Here is a 13,638-nt window from a genome sequence, read left to right as displayed (position 1 = left end):
CACAATTGCCGAAAACGTAATAAAACCCTGCCATAATTATATGATATCTTTCAAATTAGGATTGAATAATCTAAAAGAAGTGAACAGTGTTTAAATATTGGACATTGCATTGTAAGATGAATCAAAGAAATGACATTATTTTGTGAAAACGTTCAAATACATTTCATGACAGCATCAAACACTCTATTGCATCACAACTGGATGAAATCATATATTTTGCTACATAGATTGCACTTGTTTGCCATGATCTTAATTCTTCTGTGCAAGAAGATATGCTCTTATTAAACCCCTTGAAGGAAGGATTTTTAAAGAAGAAATTTCAAGCTGATTCATTAGTAGGCTATACAGAAATAAATGGATCAGTTGGGTTTTATACATGCATATATAATAAATTTTTCAAAATAAATTTTTCAAAGAAAAGTAAAGAACTCCATTAAACAAAAAATGAACAAAAATAAAATCAAATAATTTACCAAGCATGAAACTACCAGTAATCAGCATCAATAAATAAATGAAACCCAAAACGAACAGAAATTGCAATAAATAACAAAGTCAAACTCAAAACGAGTAGAAATTAACATAAATTGGGCTAGAAACCCCTATGCCTTCCCAAAGCCAGAACAAAATTTGCACTTTACTGAAAAAATATAAATGTTTTTACTTTTATAACTTTAAAAAATCACATAATATTAACATTTTGATTACTAAATATCAGTATATGAATATTAAACTGAAATTGCACATTTATTTGTATTTTTTTTTCAGTAAAGTGCAAATTATGGTCTGGCCTTGGGAAGGCATAGGGGTTTTGAGCCCAACTTATGTTAATTTCTGCTCGTTTTGAGTTTGACTCGGTTATTTATTGTAATTTCTGTTCGTTTTGGGTTTCATTTATTTATCGATCTGATTATTCGTAGTTTCACGGTTGGTAGATTATTTGATTTTATTTTTGTTCATTTTATGTTTAATGGAGTTCTTTACTTTTCTTTGAAAAACTTATTTTGTGGAAAGTTTTTTTAATTAATTTCTGTTCGTTTTACATTTACATAGTCTTTTCAGGGAAAAAAAATTATACTTGAAATCTTTTCGTTTTTTAAGACTTTATAGTTTGGCCTGCTATATGTATGCTGTAGAAAAATTTTCAGAAAATTCATACCTCCTCTAGTTGACCTGAAATGGAAAACTTGATGCCATTCGCAAAAAAATCTGCTTACTTTCTTTGATAGCTTGGATACACTTATGCTATTTTGACTTGGTTAATTTTTAAGAGCAGAAGTAGCACCAAAAGTTTGAACATAATACCCTCAGTCCTTCTTGGGATACTTCTGAGATGCCTTATTGGGAATTAGCATTAACATAGTGTATTTTGATTTAATCTTAAGGCAACGTTTAGTTTTTAAACATAAAGGCAAATGGAAGAGTGGGCGAGGGAGGGGGATTAGTTGCCCTCCAATCACTTTCGACTATTAAAAGGGCATCAGCCCTTTCTATTTTCAATCGAATAAGCCCTTTTCGAAGTTCCTACGACAACTCCTTCAATATGAAGTGCCCCAGTCTAGACAACAACAACAAAACAAAAAATTATACATTATACCCATATCAATCTTAACTATAAAAATTCCAAGCCTTCCAATTACTTTTGACTATTAAAAAGGGCACTAGGCCTCTCGATTTCCAATCGAATGAGCCCTTTTTGAATTTCTACGACAACCCTTACTATAAAAACCTTATATGCCCCCAGGGCATAAATTACAACCCTTGCCCAGAGGGCTGGGGGGTTGTCATCCTCAAAGTCCTAATTTCCAGAACTTTTACTACGTTTCAACAAAATGGCTATCTGAAAATTTTGATTGGATGTGTTTGGGGGAATGGTGGGCATGAGAGGATGGTTAGTTACCCTCTAATCGCTTTTGACTATTAAAAAGAGCAGTAGCCCTCTCAATTTCAAATTGAATGAGCCCCTTTTGAAGTTTTTACGACAACTCCATCTATAAAAACCTTATATGCCCCCAGGGCATAGTTTACAACCTTTGCCCTGGGAGCTCTCAGGGATCTGTCATCCTTATATACATAATTTCCAGAACTTTCGACTACGTTGAACAAAATGACTATCTCTAAACTTTGATTGAATGTGTTTGGGGAAATGGTGGGCAGGCAAGGGCGGTCAATTACTCTCCACTCACTTTCGATTTTAATCCAAATTTTAATCCAAACAAATGAGCCCTTTTTGAAATTTCTACAACAACTTTCTATATAAACCTTATATGTCCCAGGTCATAACTTACAACCCCTGCACTGAGGGCTCTGAGGGGGTTATCATCCTTAAAAGACCTAATTCCCAGAACTTTCAACTGCATTGAACAAAATGGATATCTCAAAATTTTGATTGGGTGTGTTTGGGGAAATGCTGGGCGTGAGGGGGTTAGTTGCACTTCAATTACTTTCAACTATTAAAAAGGCACTAGCCCTTTTAATTTCCAATTGAATGAGCCCTTTTTGATGTTTTTACAACATTGTTTTCTATAAAAAACGTTACATGCCCCCAGGGCATAACTTACAACCCTTGCCCTGAGGGCTGGGGGGGGGGGTGTCATCTTTTAAGACCTAATTTCCAAAACTTTCAACTACCGTATGTTGAATAAAATGGCTATCTAAAAATTTTGATTGGATGTCTTTGGGGAAAGGTGGGCGTGATAGGGGGGTTAGTTGCCCTCAAATCACTTTCGACTATCAAAAAGGGCACTCGCCCTTTGAACTTCCAATCGAAAGAGCTCTTTTTCAAGTTTCTAAGACAAAGATTTCAATAAAAACGTATATGCCCAAAGGGCATAACTTGCAACCCTTGCCCTGATGACTGTGGGGGGAGTGTCTTGCTCAAAGGTATAATTTCCGGAACTTTAAACTGCGTGAAACAAAATGGCTATCTCAAAATTTTGATTGGATGTGTTTGAGAAAATGGTGGGCGTGGAAGGGGTGTTAGCTGCCTTCCAATCAGTTTCGACTATTAAAAAGGGCGCTAGCCATTTCAATTTCCAATTGAATGAGCCCTTTTTGAAATTCATACAACTTTCTATAAAAACCTTATATGCCCCCAGTGCAAAGCCTAAAGGCCCTCCCCAGAGGGCCATGGGAGGGTTGTCATCCTCAGAGACCTAATTTCCAAAACTTTCAACTAGGCCTACGTTGAAAAAAATGGCTATCTCAAAGTTTTGATTGGATGTGGTTGGGGAAAAGGTGGGCGTGAGAAGGGGGGGGGGGGGTTAGTTGCCCTCCAATCACTTTCGACTATTAAAAAGAACACTAACTGGTTGAAATTACAATCGAATGAGCCCGTTTGGAAGTTTCTACGACAACGCTATCTATAAAAAATCTTATATGCTCCAGAGCATAGTTTAAACCTTTTGATTCGGAACCTGTGGGAGTCTGTACTCGCCAAAAACATAATTTTCTTTAAAAGTAAACAATTTTAAACAAAAGGATATACGAACTTTGGTTAGATTAATTTGGGGAAGTGGTTGGCGTGAGAGGGGGGGTTAGTTGCCCTCAAATCACTTTCGACTATTAAAAAGGGCACCAGACCTTTGAATTTCCAATCGAATAAGCCCTTTTCAAGTTTCTACAATAAAGATTTCAATAAAAACTTATATGCCCCCAGGGCATAACTTATAACCCTAGCCCTGAAGACTAAGGGGGGAGTGTCCAGCTCAAAGGTATAATCTCCTGAACTTTAACTGCGTTGAACAAAATGGCTATCTCAAAATTTTGATTGGATGTGTTTGGGGAAATGGTGGGTGTGGAAGGGGTGTTTGTTGCCTTCCAATCACTTTCGACTATAGAAAAGGGCACTAGCCATTTCAATTTCCAACCAAATGAGCCCTTACTGAAGTTTCTACAACAACGCGTTCTATAAAAACCTTATATGCCCCCAGGGCATAACTTACAACCCTTGCCCTGAGGGCTGTGGGGGAGTGTCCTCCCCAAAAACATATTTTCTATCTGGAAATCAACCACGCTGAACAGAATGGCTATCTCCAAATTTTGATTGGATGTGTTTCTGGAAATGGTGGGCGTGGAAGGGATGTTAGTTGCCTTCCAATCACTTTCAACTAATAAAAAGGGCACAAGCCACTCGAATTTCCAATTGAATGAGTCCTTTAGAAGTTTCTATGACAACTTCTTTGATACGAAGTGCCCTGGTTTAAAGGAAAATAAATAATAAATAATACATTGTGCCAACATTGTTCTTATATGCCCCCAGGGCATAACTTAAACCCTTGCCCTGAGGGTTGTGGGGGGGTGTCCTCCTCAAAAACATAATTTCTATCTGGAAATCAACTATGCTGAACAAAATGGCTATCTCAAAATTTTGATTGGATGTGTTTGGGGAAATGGTGTTAGCTGCCTTCCAATCACTTTTGACTATTAAAAAGGGCATTAGCCATTCCAATTTCCAATCAATAGAGCCCTTTTTGAAGTTTCTATAACAACTCCTTCAATACTAAGTGCCCTGGTATGAAAAAAAAATATATAAATAAATAAATGATACATTGTGCCGACATTGTTCTTTACTTAGGCATCGCGATTGCACTGCTTATGATTCCAAATATATAAAATTAAATAAGTTAAATGCTACCTATTAAAAAACTATAAGCTTCAGAAAAATTGATTGATTTTTAAAACAGGGTAGAAACATGCCAAAAAAATGCATGTGACCTTACTGAAAATTACTGTAGTAGATTCAGTGTACACTTCTGTAGAAGTTTCAAGCTTCTATCTATAAGAACATGGGACTGTGCATTTTTTCCCTGCAAGATATATGCATTTTTATTTGTGTTATTGATTTCACCAGGAGTGGTCAGACCAAACTGACAGTCCTAAAAGACTTGGAGAGGGCTAATTAGGATATAAATTACAAATTCTTGTGCACTTTTTAAGTGAATAAAAGGTTGTGCAAAAAAAGTGGTTTTTTTTCAGCCATGTCATGACATCAGATTACAACTTTGCCCCAAAGAGGACCAAGTTGCTATGTACTGAAAATTCTGAGATAGTCATTCATTTATTTTATTTTAAACAAAAATCGAGTAAGTCATAGACTTGTCTTGTTACAAATTAACACTAAAGAAAACAATAAGCAACAATGAACAAAAGACAATAGACAAGAACTGAACCCCTGGGTTTTGACTGGTACCACAATTAACAAATAAACTCCTTAGGCTGAACACATTACAAAAATAAGCAAATACACCCAAATGCTCAAAGAGACAAACTCATTAAACTCTTTTTGGGGGCAATGAGTAAAACAAATCATACAAATGCCATAAATATCAGGGTTTTATATACTGCCCTTCATAAAATGATTTTAAAACCAAATTGGTCAAAAAAGCTGTAACATTATTTCTTGAAACAACATGGTCAGGTAATATGTTCCAAGATCTGATGGACCAATTTACGAGAAAACCCTGTCTAACCTTACTCAAAACCTTTTCTGATACAGTTTTAATTAATTCTGCCTTGTGGGTGAATATAATAATAATAATAATAACATTTATTCGCCCACCATCTACAAAAATAGATTATAGTGGAGCACTACAAAAAGGAAAAAGAAAAGAAACCAGCTTCAAAAAGATAAAGATACAACACTCAGTGTAATTCACAACACTCAAGTAAATGCTGGTGAGAAATTTTGTCTAACTAAATTAACTTTTAGTACTGAATTATTTTGAATGCTAGACCATTGTTTGGATGGCTCCTTAAGACCATATTTTTCAAGGCGGGAATTCCTATAACACTTGGGAATGTACAGTAAAAATTTTGCAAATTTATAGTAGCCCTTTTTGATGTTTTCAGTGTCTCTCACTGACAGCATGTGGGATGCACCAGCAAGGTAGGTTATGTGAAGTGAGCAGACTGAACAATAAATCGAGGCAAGAGATTTCCTGGAGTAGCGTCCGTGATTCGGCACTACAGACACATAAGCACATTTAAAGGCTTTAGTTGTTTGCTTAAAAATTGCTTGTCTAGTTTTAATAATTGTTTCCTCAATCATTATACCGAGATATCACAGCTCCAATACTATAGGGACAACATGATTTCCGAGAGTGACAGAATCACTTAGCAGTGCATTAAAGGACAAAAATTCGCACTTATCAATATTGATGGAAAGCCCAATAGATTGAAAATCACTTAAAAGTCAATTCAGGTTCTCTTGTAAGTCTGCTTTGGATCTACCAAGCAGAAGGATGTCATCAGCGTATGCCAAGCAAGATAGGTCAGTGCCATGCAATAGGAGAGAGGGCGAGATACAGCCCAGAATCTTGGAGATGGCATGTTTGAAAATAAGAAGACTTAGAACGCTGCCTCGCCTTACACCTCTTCTGATTTTTACAGGATCTGAAATTTTGCCTTTCCACTTGGCCAACAAAGTCAAATTTTTGTACCAAAATTTCAGAGTACTCACTATGCTCGAACTTACTCCATTGTACAGTAGAGCATTCATTGCTTGCATGTAATTGACGCTATCAAATGCTTTCGATATATCAATAGTGCACATATACAGAGGCAACTTTTTTTCCTTCCGAGTCCATAAGTATGTTAGCAAGAAGGCAGTGAGTTTATGGGCACCCACGAGCTTTCTGAAATCCAAGCTGATTGTCCCCAAAGTGTCCAATATCAAGCTAAGAGATGATCATATTTTTAAAAACTTTGCTCAAGATGCGCGAGACGGTTATGGGTCTATAAGATTGACATTTGTTTGGATCTTTTCCTTTTTTGGTGACAGATGAAATGACCCCTTTTAGGAAAGAGTTTGGAACAAAACCCCTGGTGATGCACATCTGGAAGATAAGCTGAAGATGGAAATAGAAGCATTCAGGTAAGTGCTTGAGGTGTTTTTTTCTGGCAGCTAACTTGGTCTTCTCAAGGGAAATGGGAACAACGCAATGCTGCCCTGAGAAATGTGCAAGCCAGCTGGAAATTTCTGTTCCATATTGATTGGTTATAATGAGATTCTCATCTCCATACATCAAAGTATAGTAAGAGTGCCAATTATGTAGTGTCAGAGAAGTACTAGATGGACGATTGTCTGGTCTGATTAGGCTTAGCCACGATTTTTATCTCCAGTGAGCTGTTGCCCAATAATTCAGTACCTCTTGATTTCAGCTTTATATTTGCGTTTTGTGCTCCATTTCAGCTCAAATACAGTCCCGCATAGTGGTCTTCCACAAGCAATTCAAATGTTTAGCCAGGTTTGTGCATGTTGTTTTGCCAACTGGAGTTCAGTGGATTCAGACAACATCAGTTTTTCTGTCCCAATTTTGGCTTGTCTTGTAGGAACTGCTTTTGCTTTGGCAACTTTCAGAGCATGGATTACTTGATGGTAATAAGAGTTAAAATCAACCATGGCTGAGACATGGGCATAGGCAGTATATTGTATAGGGGGGGCAGTTGATTGTGTGATGGACGGGGAGATGAAGTTATGTCAGCATGGGCGTATGTAGCTTCTTGCCTAAGGTAGGGGGCAGCCACTTCTGTGATGAAGGATGGGGGGGAGCCAAAGTTATATTGGCAGTTCACAAAACCTTAAATTGCCAGCAAGTTCTATCATACTTAAAAAATCCTTATTAATAAGTAATCACCAAAAATTATAAATCATCAATATGCTTCAGCATATTGATGATTTTCAGCATATTGATGAATGTCCAAATATCAGAACTGATATTTGGACATTTCTGTTTATTTCCAGTTTTTTCAACCATCTACCTTTTATCAACTGCTTTTCCAACCATCTGCTTTTTCAGCCATATCTAATGTAAATTTGAAGGTCTAGGGGGGGCAGCTGCCCCCTCCCTGCCTCCCCTCCCTACGCCCCTGGGCGGAGACTTTGGAAGGGCCAGAGCAGAGTAGATGAAAAGGAACTTTGATGCAACTTTGGAAAAAAGCAACTGTGGCAATGTAAAGGGGAATATTGCATTTCTCCCAATTTTGCTTGTAGACCCACTTTCTGGAACAAGTGTAAATAGTGCTCTGTGCTGGCTGCATCTCAAACAAAAGTCCGGAATGGTCACTAGTCGGATTATCAGTGCAAATTGTAACTGGAAGACTAGAAATGGATGTACATGAAAGTACGTGGTCAATATTGGAGGTATGACCACTAGTATGGGTGTATGTATGGGTAGTATGGGTGTATGTTTGGCCAAAGTCCAGAGACTTTGGCCAAATCTTAAAAGTGGTGGGGAGACAATTCATAAAATTATTGGATAGAATATGGTCCTTATATGGGTCACAGTTGAGGTCTCTGACAGTAAGCCACTTACACCCACAAAGCTTAAGAGACTCCGAATGTTGTCTTAGGACATCTGCTGCTTTTGAGAACTTTGTTAGAGAGACAGTATTGACGTAATTAGTAGGCATGTATATATTGATGAACTCAATTCCCTCAACAGAGATGCACAACAGACTACTGCTACTAGTTGTTGGCTTAGCCAAAAGTTCCTTCCTAGCATATATTGCCAAGCCTCCAGATGGATGCCCTGCAGTAGACCTTGCTGGCTCTAAAAAGACATTGTGCAAGCAGGATGTTCAGGAAGTTTATATTCATCCTAGAAAGTATATGCTCCTGGATAAATAGCATGTCATAACTTTGAAGGAGATCATCTCTGTCTTTTTATACTGATGCTGATTTTATACAATAATGGCTAAACTGATAGAAATCAGTACAAGACAAATTATCAACACCTTTAATCATTCAAAATGAATTAAATAAGTCTTTTTTTTGGGGGGGGAGGGGGCATTTTTGCTGACTTGACATTGGCCTTCTAATTCTTCATTAAATACACATGCAATGATACATGTTATTTTTCCCCCAAAGGCTCATTGGCCTGTAAAGAACAGGGAAGACAAATGAGTTACTTACTCAGAGATGAAAAACAAGACAAAATGATGAAAAACAAGACAAAAAGGGGACCTCAAATAGTACATTTTATTACCCAAATACTTTTGTTCCCACTGAGTCTTTATATAAATATAGATTAAATTTTGGGGAAGGTGGTAGAAATTCATATCTAATTCCTCTTGATTCCTGTGAATATTTCTGTCTACATCTTTATTATTGGGACAGGGTGAGAGGGGTAATAGTACTCCTCCTATTGTGACTGTCTTTTTCTATGCAGCTAAATGTATTAAATTTACATGCACACCACCACAAAGGTTCAAAGACAAGGTGGCCATCATAAGCCTTGCCAGGAAAAATCTTGGGAGAGAAGGAGCAGGGAGCTGCAAGGAGCTTTATTTTCCCCAAAATTATAAATGGCCAAAAAAAATTTCCACTTTGTATATAATGTTTTATTGTACTTAAAAATATGAATAGACAGCATTTAAATACCAAAGAACTCAATTGAAAAGGTCACAAAACCTTCAGCCACATACAAAATAAAAAGTCCCACAAAATCTCATGCATACTAAAAATATTACCTCTCTCTGCCTACCCAAAATTCTATAATAAAAACATTATTAGGAACTTATTCAACAAAAATACTGTTCTTTAAGGGCTTCAACTAGATTTCCAAATTTTTAATTACAATTAAACATTTTCCTTCTTAAGCAGAAAAACTGAATATATACACATAATATACGAATTTATCCCAGAGCTAAGTGATACTAATGATGTCCATACTGAACATAAAAATGAACTGTTAGTGCTTAACAGTAATGTGAATTGCATCACCACAAAGATAGATGAAATATGAGCTGTAATGTCAACTAGGCCTGCAGTGAGTGTCTTTGCTTTCACTGAAGTTAAACCAAAGACTGCTTTGGTGCCATTTACTGATGCACAAATCAAGATCACCAGATTTGCAATAGTTTCAAAACCTTTTGAATCCTGAAAAAAGAGGAATTGTCCTGTATGTCATGTCACCAGTGAAAGTAGAAACTCTAAATCTTGATTTAATCTGATAATCAGTGATGAGTTATACTCCCCTTAATCTAGTAATTGTTGGAGATTCTACCCCAAGTCCCATGAGTTAATGGCTATGCTGCTACAGATGATAATGATGACCAAACTGGCCCATTCCTAGAGTGTCTACAAGAACATTTATTATGTCAGGCTATCAATTACCAAACTAGGTACCAGAGAGGCCAGAGCCCAACTATCATGTATCTCCTATTTGCTAAGATGAGGAAGCAATATAGAGTGCAGAACCAGAACCCTCTCTGGTTGAAGCAACCATAAAGCCATTACTTGTTGAATATAGTTGTACCCATGAACAGACAATTTTAGAAAGCCTGTGTATACAAATTATAACTAGGTCAAGCAAAATTTAGCTAACCAAGATTGGTCCTCTATTGAAAAGGATAATACAGAATAAGTTTGGCTTAATATGAAAACAGTGTTCATGTGTAAGACTGAAAATCACACAACAACCACTGTTTTATTTAAATTATATTCATTTTTTCTCTCTTAAATTCTGTAAATAGAAAAACAATGTGGTCTTAGGAATTATTGACAATTTAAACTAATGCAAAACAAAGTCTGGCCCCTTACAAGAGATCTTCTAAGCAAGCATGAGGAATCATCAGCATCAGCATCCAAAACCAATCCAAAGAAGTTTTGGAAATATGCCTCAATTCAAAAGTCCAGTAGATACTTGGTAACAGAACTCTCAGTTAATTGGATCACTATAGCTGATCATGGAGATATATCTGAAGATCTGAAAAAGCAGTTCAAGTCAGTTTCCACACTTCCAAAAGATACTCCTAGTATTGCTTTCACTACTTCTTCTATTGATGCCTTTAAATTGCCTTTGACAAGGGTTGGTTCATTAAATGATTGAAGACAGAGTGGTATGCAATTGATTCAATGTCTCCCCATTATTGCTGACCCTTGACTCTACAGCATTATTCCTTATTTTGCTAGACAATGCAATTTAAGGTAAATTAACATACCTAAAAGCACTTCATTTATATTATCTCCATTCTCTCACATAATATACAAATGAAGGGTAGTCAGACAGCTAATCACCAATAATTCATAATACAATACCACACTTAGAAAGCAGATGGTTTTATTATTGGATTGGTCCCAATCTTCTTAATCAGTATGGGATTGGCTTGAATATTTTAACCATATTCTTCACTCGCAATTTCAAATATACTGCTAGATTATAGTGAAGCCTAATCTTTGGCACACATTTAAAACTTACACCTAATCTAGGAAAATATTGTCCAATTTCAGAAATAGGATCTTAAAGTTAGTACAGTATATCTAAATCACACAGAGCCACTGTTGAACAAATTAATTTAATACAATTGTTATGATACAGATCAATCTATTTAAACTGGCTAACCTAGACTATAGGAGTAATTTTTGCCTGAATTGAAGTGCTAAAAAATCTGAAGCTTTTGAAGATCATAGTCAGCCAATCCTAACTATCTAAGCTTAGCTTAGATAAATTATGTCCAAGATTAGAAGTCTGTTGTCTATGCATTAGAAAGATAATTTAATTAGGATATCTGTCCAAAATTAGGTACTAGCCAAGTAGTGGAGGTCTTACCCTTTTTTCTAGAATATACAATTTCTCCTCATTTTCCTAGCCTATATGCTACTATTCTCTTCAAATAGATTTAACAGCAAAGAAGCAAAGTTGACAAAAGTCAAGAAATAGATGGTCCATGGGGAATATACAATTTGAGCTGATATGTGCCTATTTAAGTATGTATAGAGAAAGAAACATGTTAAAAAAAAGACAATTCTTACTTCATAATAGCCCATGCAGAATAATTGTAGGCCTAGCTAACATATTTAGCATGCAGCCTCACTATACTTTACCCTCCCCCCTCCCAAATATACAAATATATAGCCCAAATCACACATTTCCTATATATTCTCCCAATGTGGCTCTTTGTTTCAACCACTAAGCTATGCCTGTAAATTGAATAAACTGTGACTAAACAAGAATCTGAAAAACAAGTGATAGGTGGCAGAATGCATTAGCATTACAGAATTTGAGCTATATATGTGCATATTAGTGGGGAGAGGGGGTGGGGGTGGGGTAAAGTATAGCAGGGATGTATGCAAAATGTAGCCTATTAGCTAAAATTATTCTGCATATTAGTAGCCTATGCAGTAAGAATTGCTTCTTAACATGTTTCTTTCCATACAGGTACTTAACTAGGCATATACCTCTAGCTTCATATTTGCACATTGGAAAGGCTGAGATAAATTCAAAAAAGCAAAAAAAAATTGTTAGGCTATGGTCTAGACTAGTTATAGGCCTATTCTTGTAAAACTATAAATATCATAGCCTAGCTCATCAATATATCCTATCAATAAAACGATATGTTTGCTCATGAACATCTTTTTTCACATAAATTTCGAGATAGCCTAGTTTACCTTAAAGAATGGAAAGCCTAGTTACTGGAAGAGAAACTTTCCAGTCTCCATAAATATATAATTATCTATATGAAATAAGCTAACAGCGTTGTTAGAATGAATTGAATTTAGATGAGCCGAATATATGCAATGTGAATGTGAAAGTAGCATTTTTCCTGACGGCCCAAAGCTAGCAACTAATCGGATTTTGGTGCCTTTTTGTCGGGAAAAAGAAACCGTATCAGACATCGGAATTTCCCTGGATTTTTACCAAAAAATAGATATTTATCTGATTTTTAATGTCCTTGTTTTTTAATTGCATAAAGATTTTCATACTAGTGAAATTGGTGAGCCCAGCTTTTGAAATTTGGACATATGCTCTTGCTGTTGCAGATAATTTCAAGTCTAAAGAAAGTCAAGGTGAGATTTTTTGCCAATTTAGGATAAGAAGGAAACCAAACGCTAGCATATAGGTGATCTGATGCTACTATAAGAGACCTAATATTGCTATGCTTTAGTAGAGTAACTAATAACGCTTTCACCGATGTTTTTCATTCATTTGAGGTCTTTTCCATTAATGGTATACCAGACCAAAAAAATAAAAGCAAATTTTTTGCCTGCGATGTTTTTGGAAAACGGAGGCACAACGTAACTCTCCTATTAGTCCCCGAAGCCGCGCCATGCCAAAATGACGGTGGCGAATGTGTGATTCAGTATCGGCGGCGGCGTGCCGCCAGGCGCGCCGAAATTTTTTTGGCGGCGTGCCGCCGATTTTAGACCGGCGGCGCGCCACGGCGCGCCGATTTTTCTGATTAAAAATAATAATAAAAATTCCACTTCACCAAGCACGTTCAACCTCGATTTTAGTAAGGATTTTTAAATGGTTGGCTAAAAACATACAAGAACAGTATGACAAAACAGGAATTTGTTGGGCCGTGCGGAAAGTGTTTGTTCACCGTCGATCAGACCAAGTAGAATTCTCATTTTTAGCCACTAGACCCAGGGAAATCTATGTTGTGTTTATGTTTAACATCGCATTGTTCCTATAAAATCCCGTGTTCAGTCATTTTCTTCTAGTTAATGATTTAGGCTAATGTGTGTATAATTTTCAAGGTTTGAAGTTCAAACATCTCCTGTTCATCAAATACATACGAAAAGGAAGTGAAAAAAAAAAAAAATAACAACATCGAAAAAAAACTTTAAACAAATCAGATACAATGGCTTAACAACACAAACAATTTTAAATAAGTGGTTATATCACTTGAGTTACA

At 36.3% G+C, this 13,638-nt stretch overlaps 1 protein-coding gene across 3 annotated transcripts in view; it reads right to left on the bottom strand.

The window, feature by feature from the left end:
* Window positions 1-12,444, bottom strand: part of LOC148939954 (proton-coupled zinc antiporter SLC30A2-like) — a 63,110-nt gene extending 50,666 nt beyond the window's left edge. The window contains exon 1 of one of the 3 annotated variants that reach the window (XM_089105970.1): window positions 12,389-12,444. The gene's annotated coding sequence lies outside the window, so the exon portion shown is untranslated. Of the gene's footprint in view, window positions 1-10,540; window positions 10,653-12,388 lie in introns of those variants that run through there. The other 2 variants (XM_089105973.1, XM_089105972.1) reach the window with 2 other exon arrangements.
* Window positions 12,445-13,638: the final 1,194 nt, after the last annotated feature.

The sequence above is a fragment of the Artemia sp. Qi Xiang Cuo genome, chromosome 20 (genome assembly GCF_049724085.1).
Source record: "Artemia sp. Qi Xiang Cuo chromosome 20, ASM4972408v1, whole genome shotgun sequence".
In the NCBI taxonomy this organism is placed as follows: domain Eukaryota; kingdom Metazoa; phylum Arthropoda; class Branchiopoda; order Anostraca; family Artemiidae; genus Artemia; species Artemia sp. Qi Xiang Cuo.
Note: the sequence above shows the minus strand (reverse complement) of the source record. Positions and strands in the feature narration are given on the sequence as shown.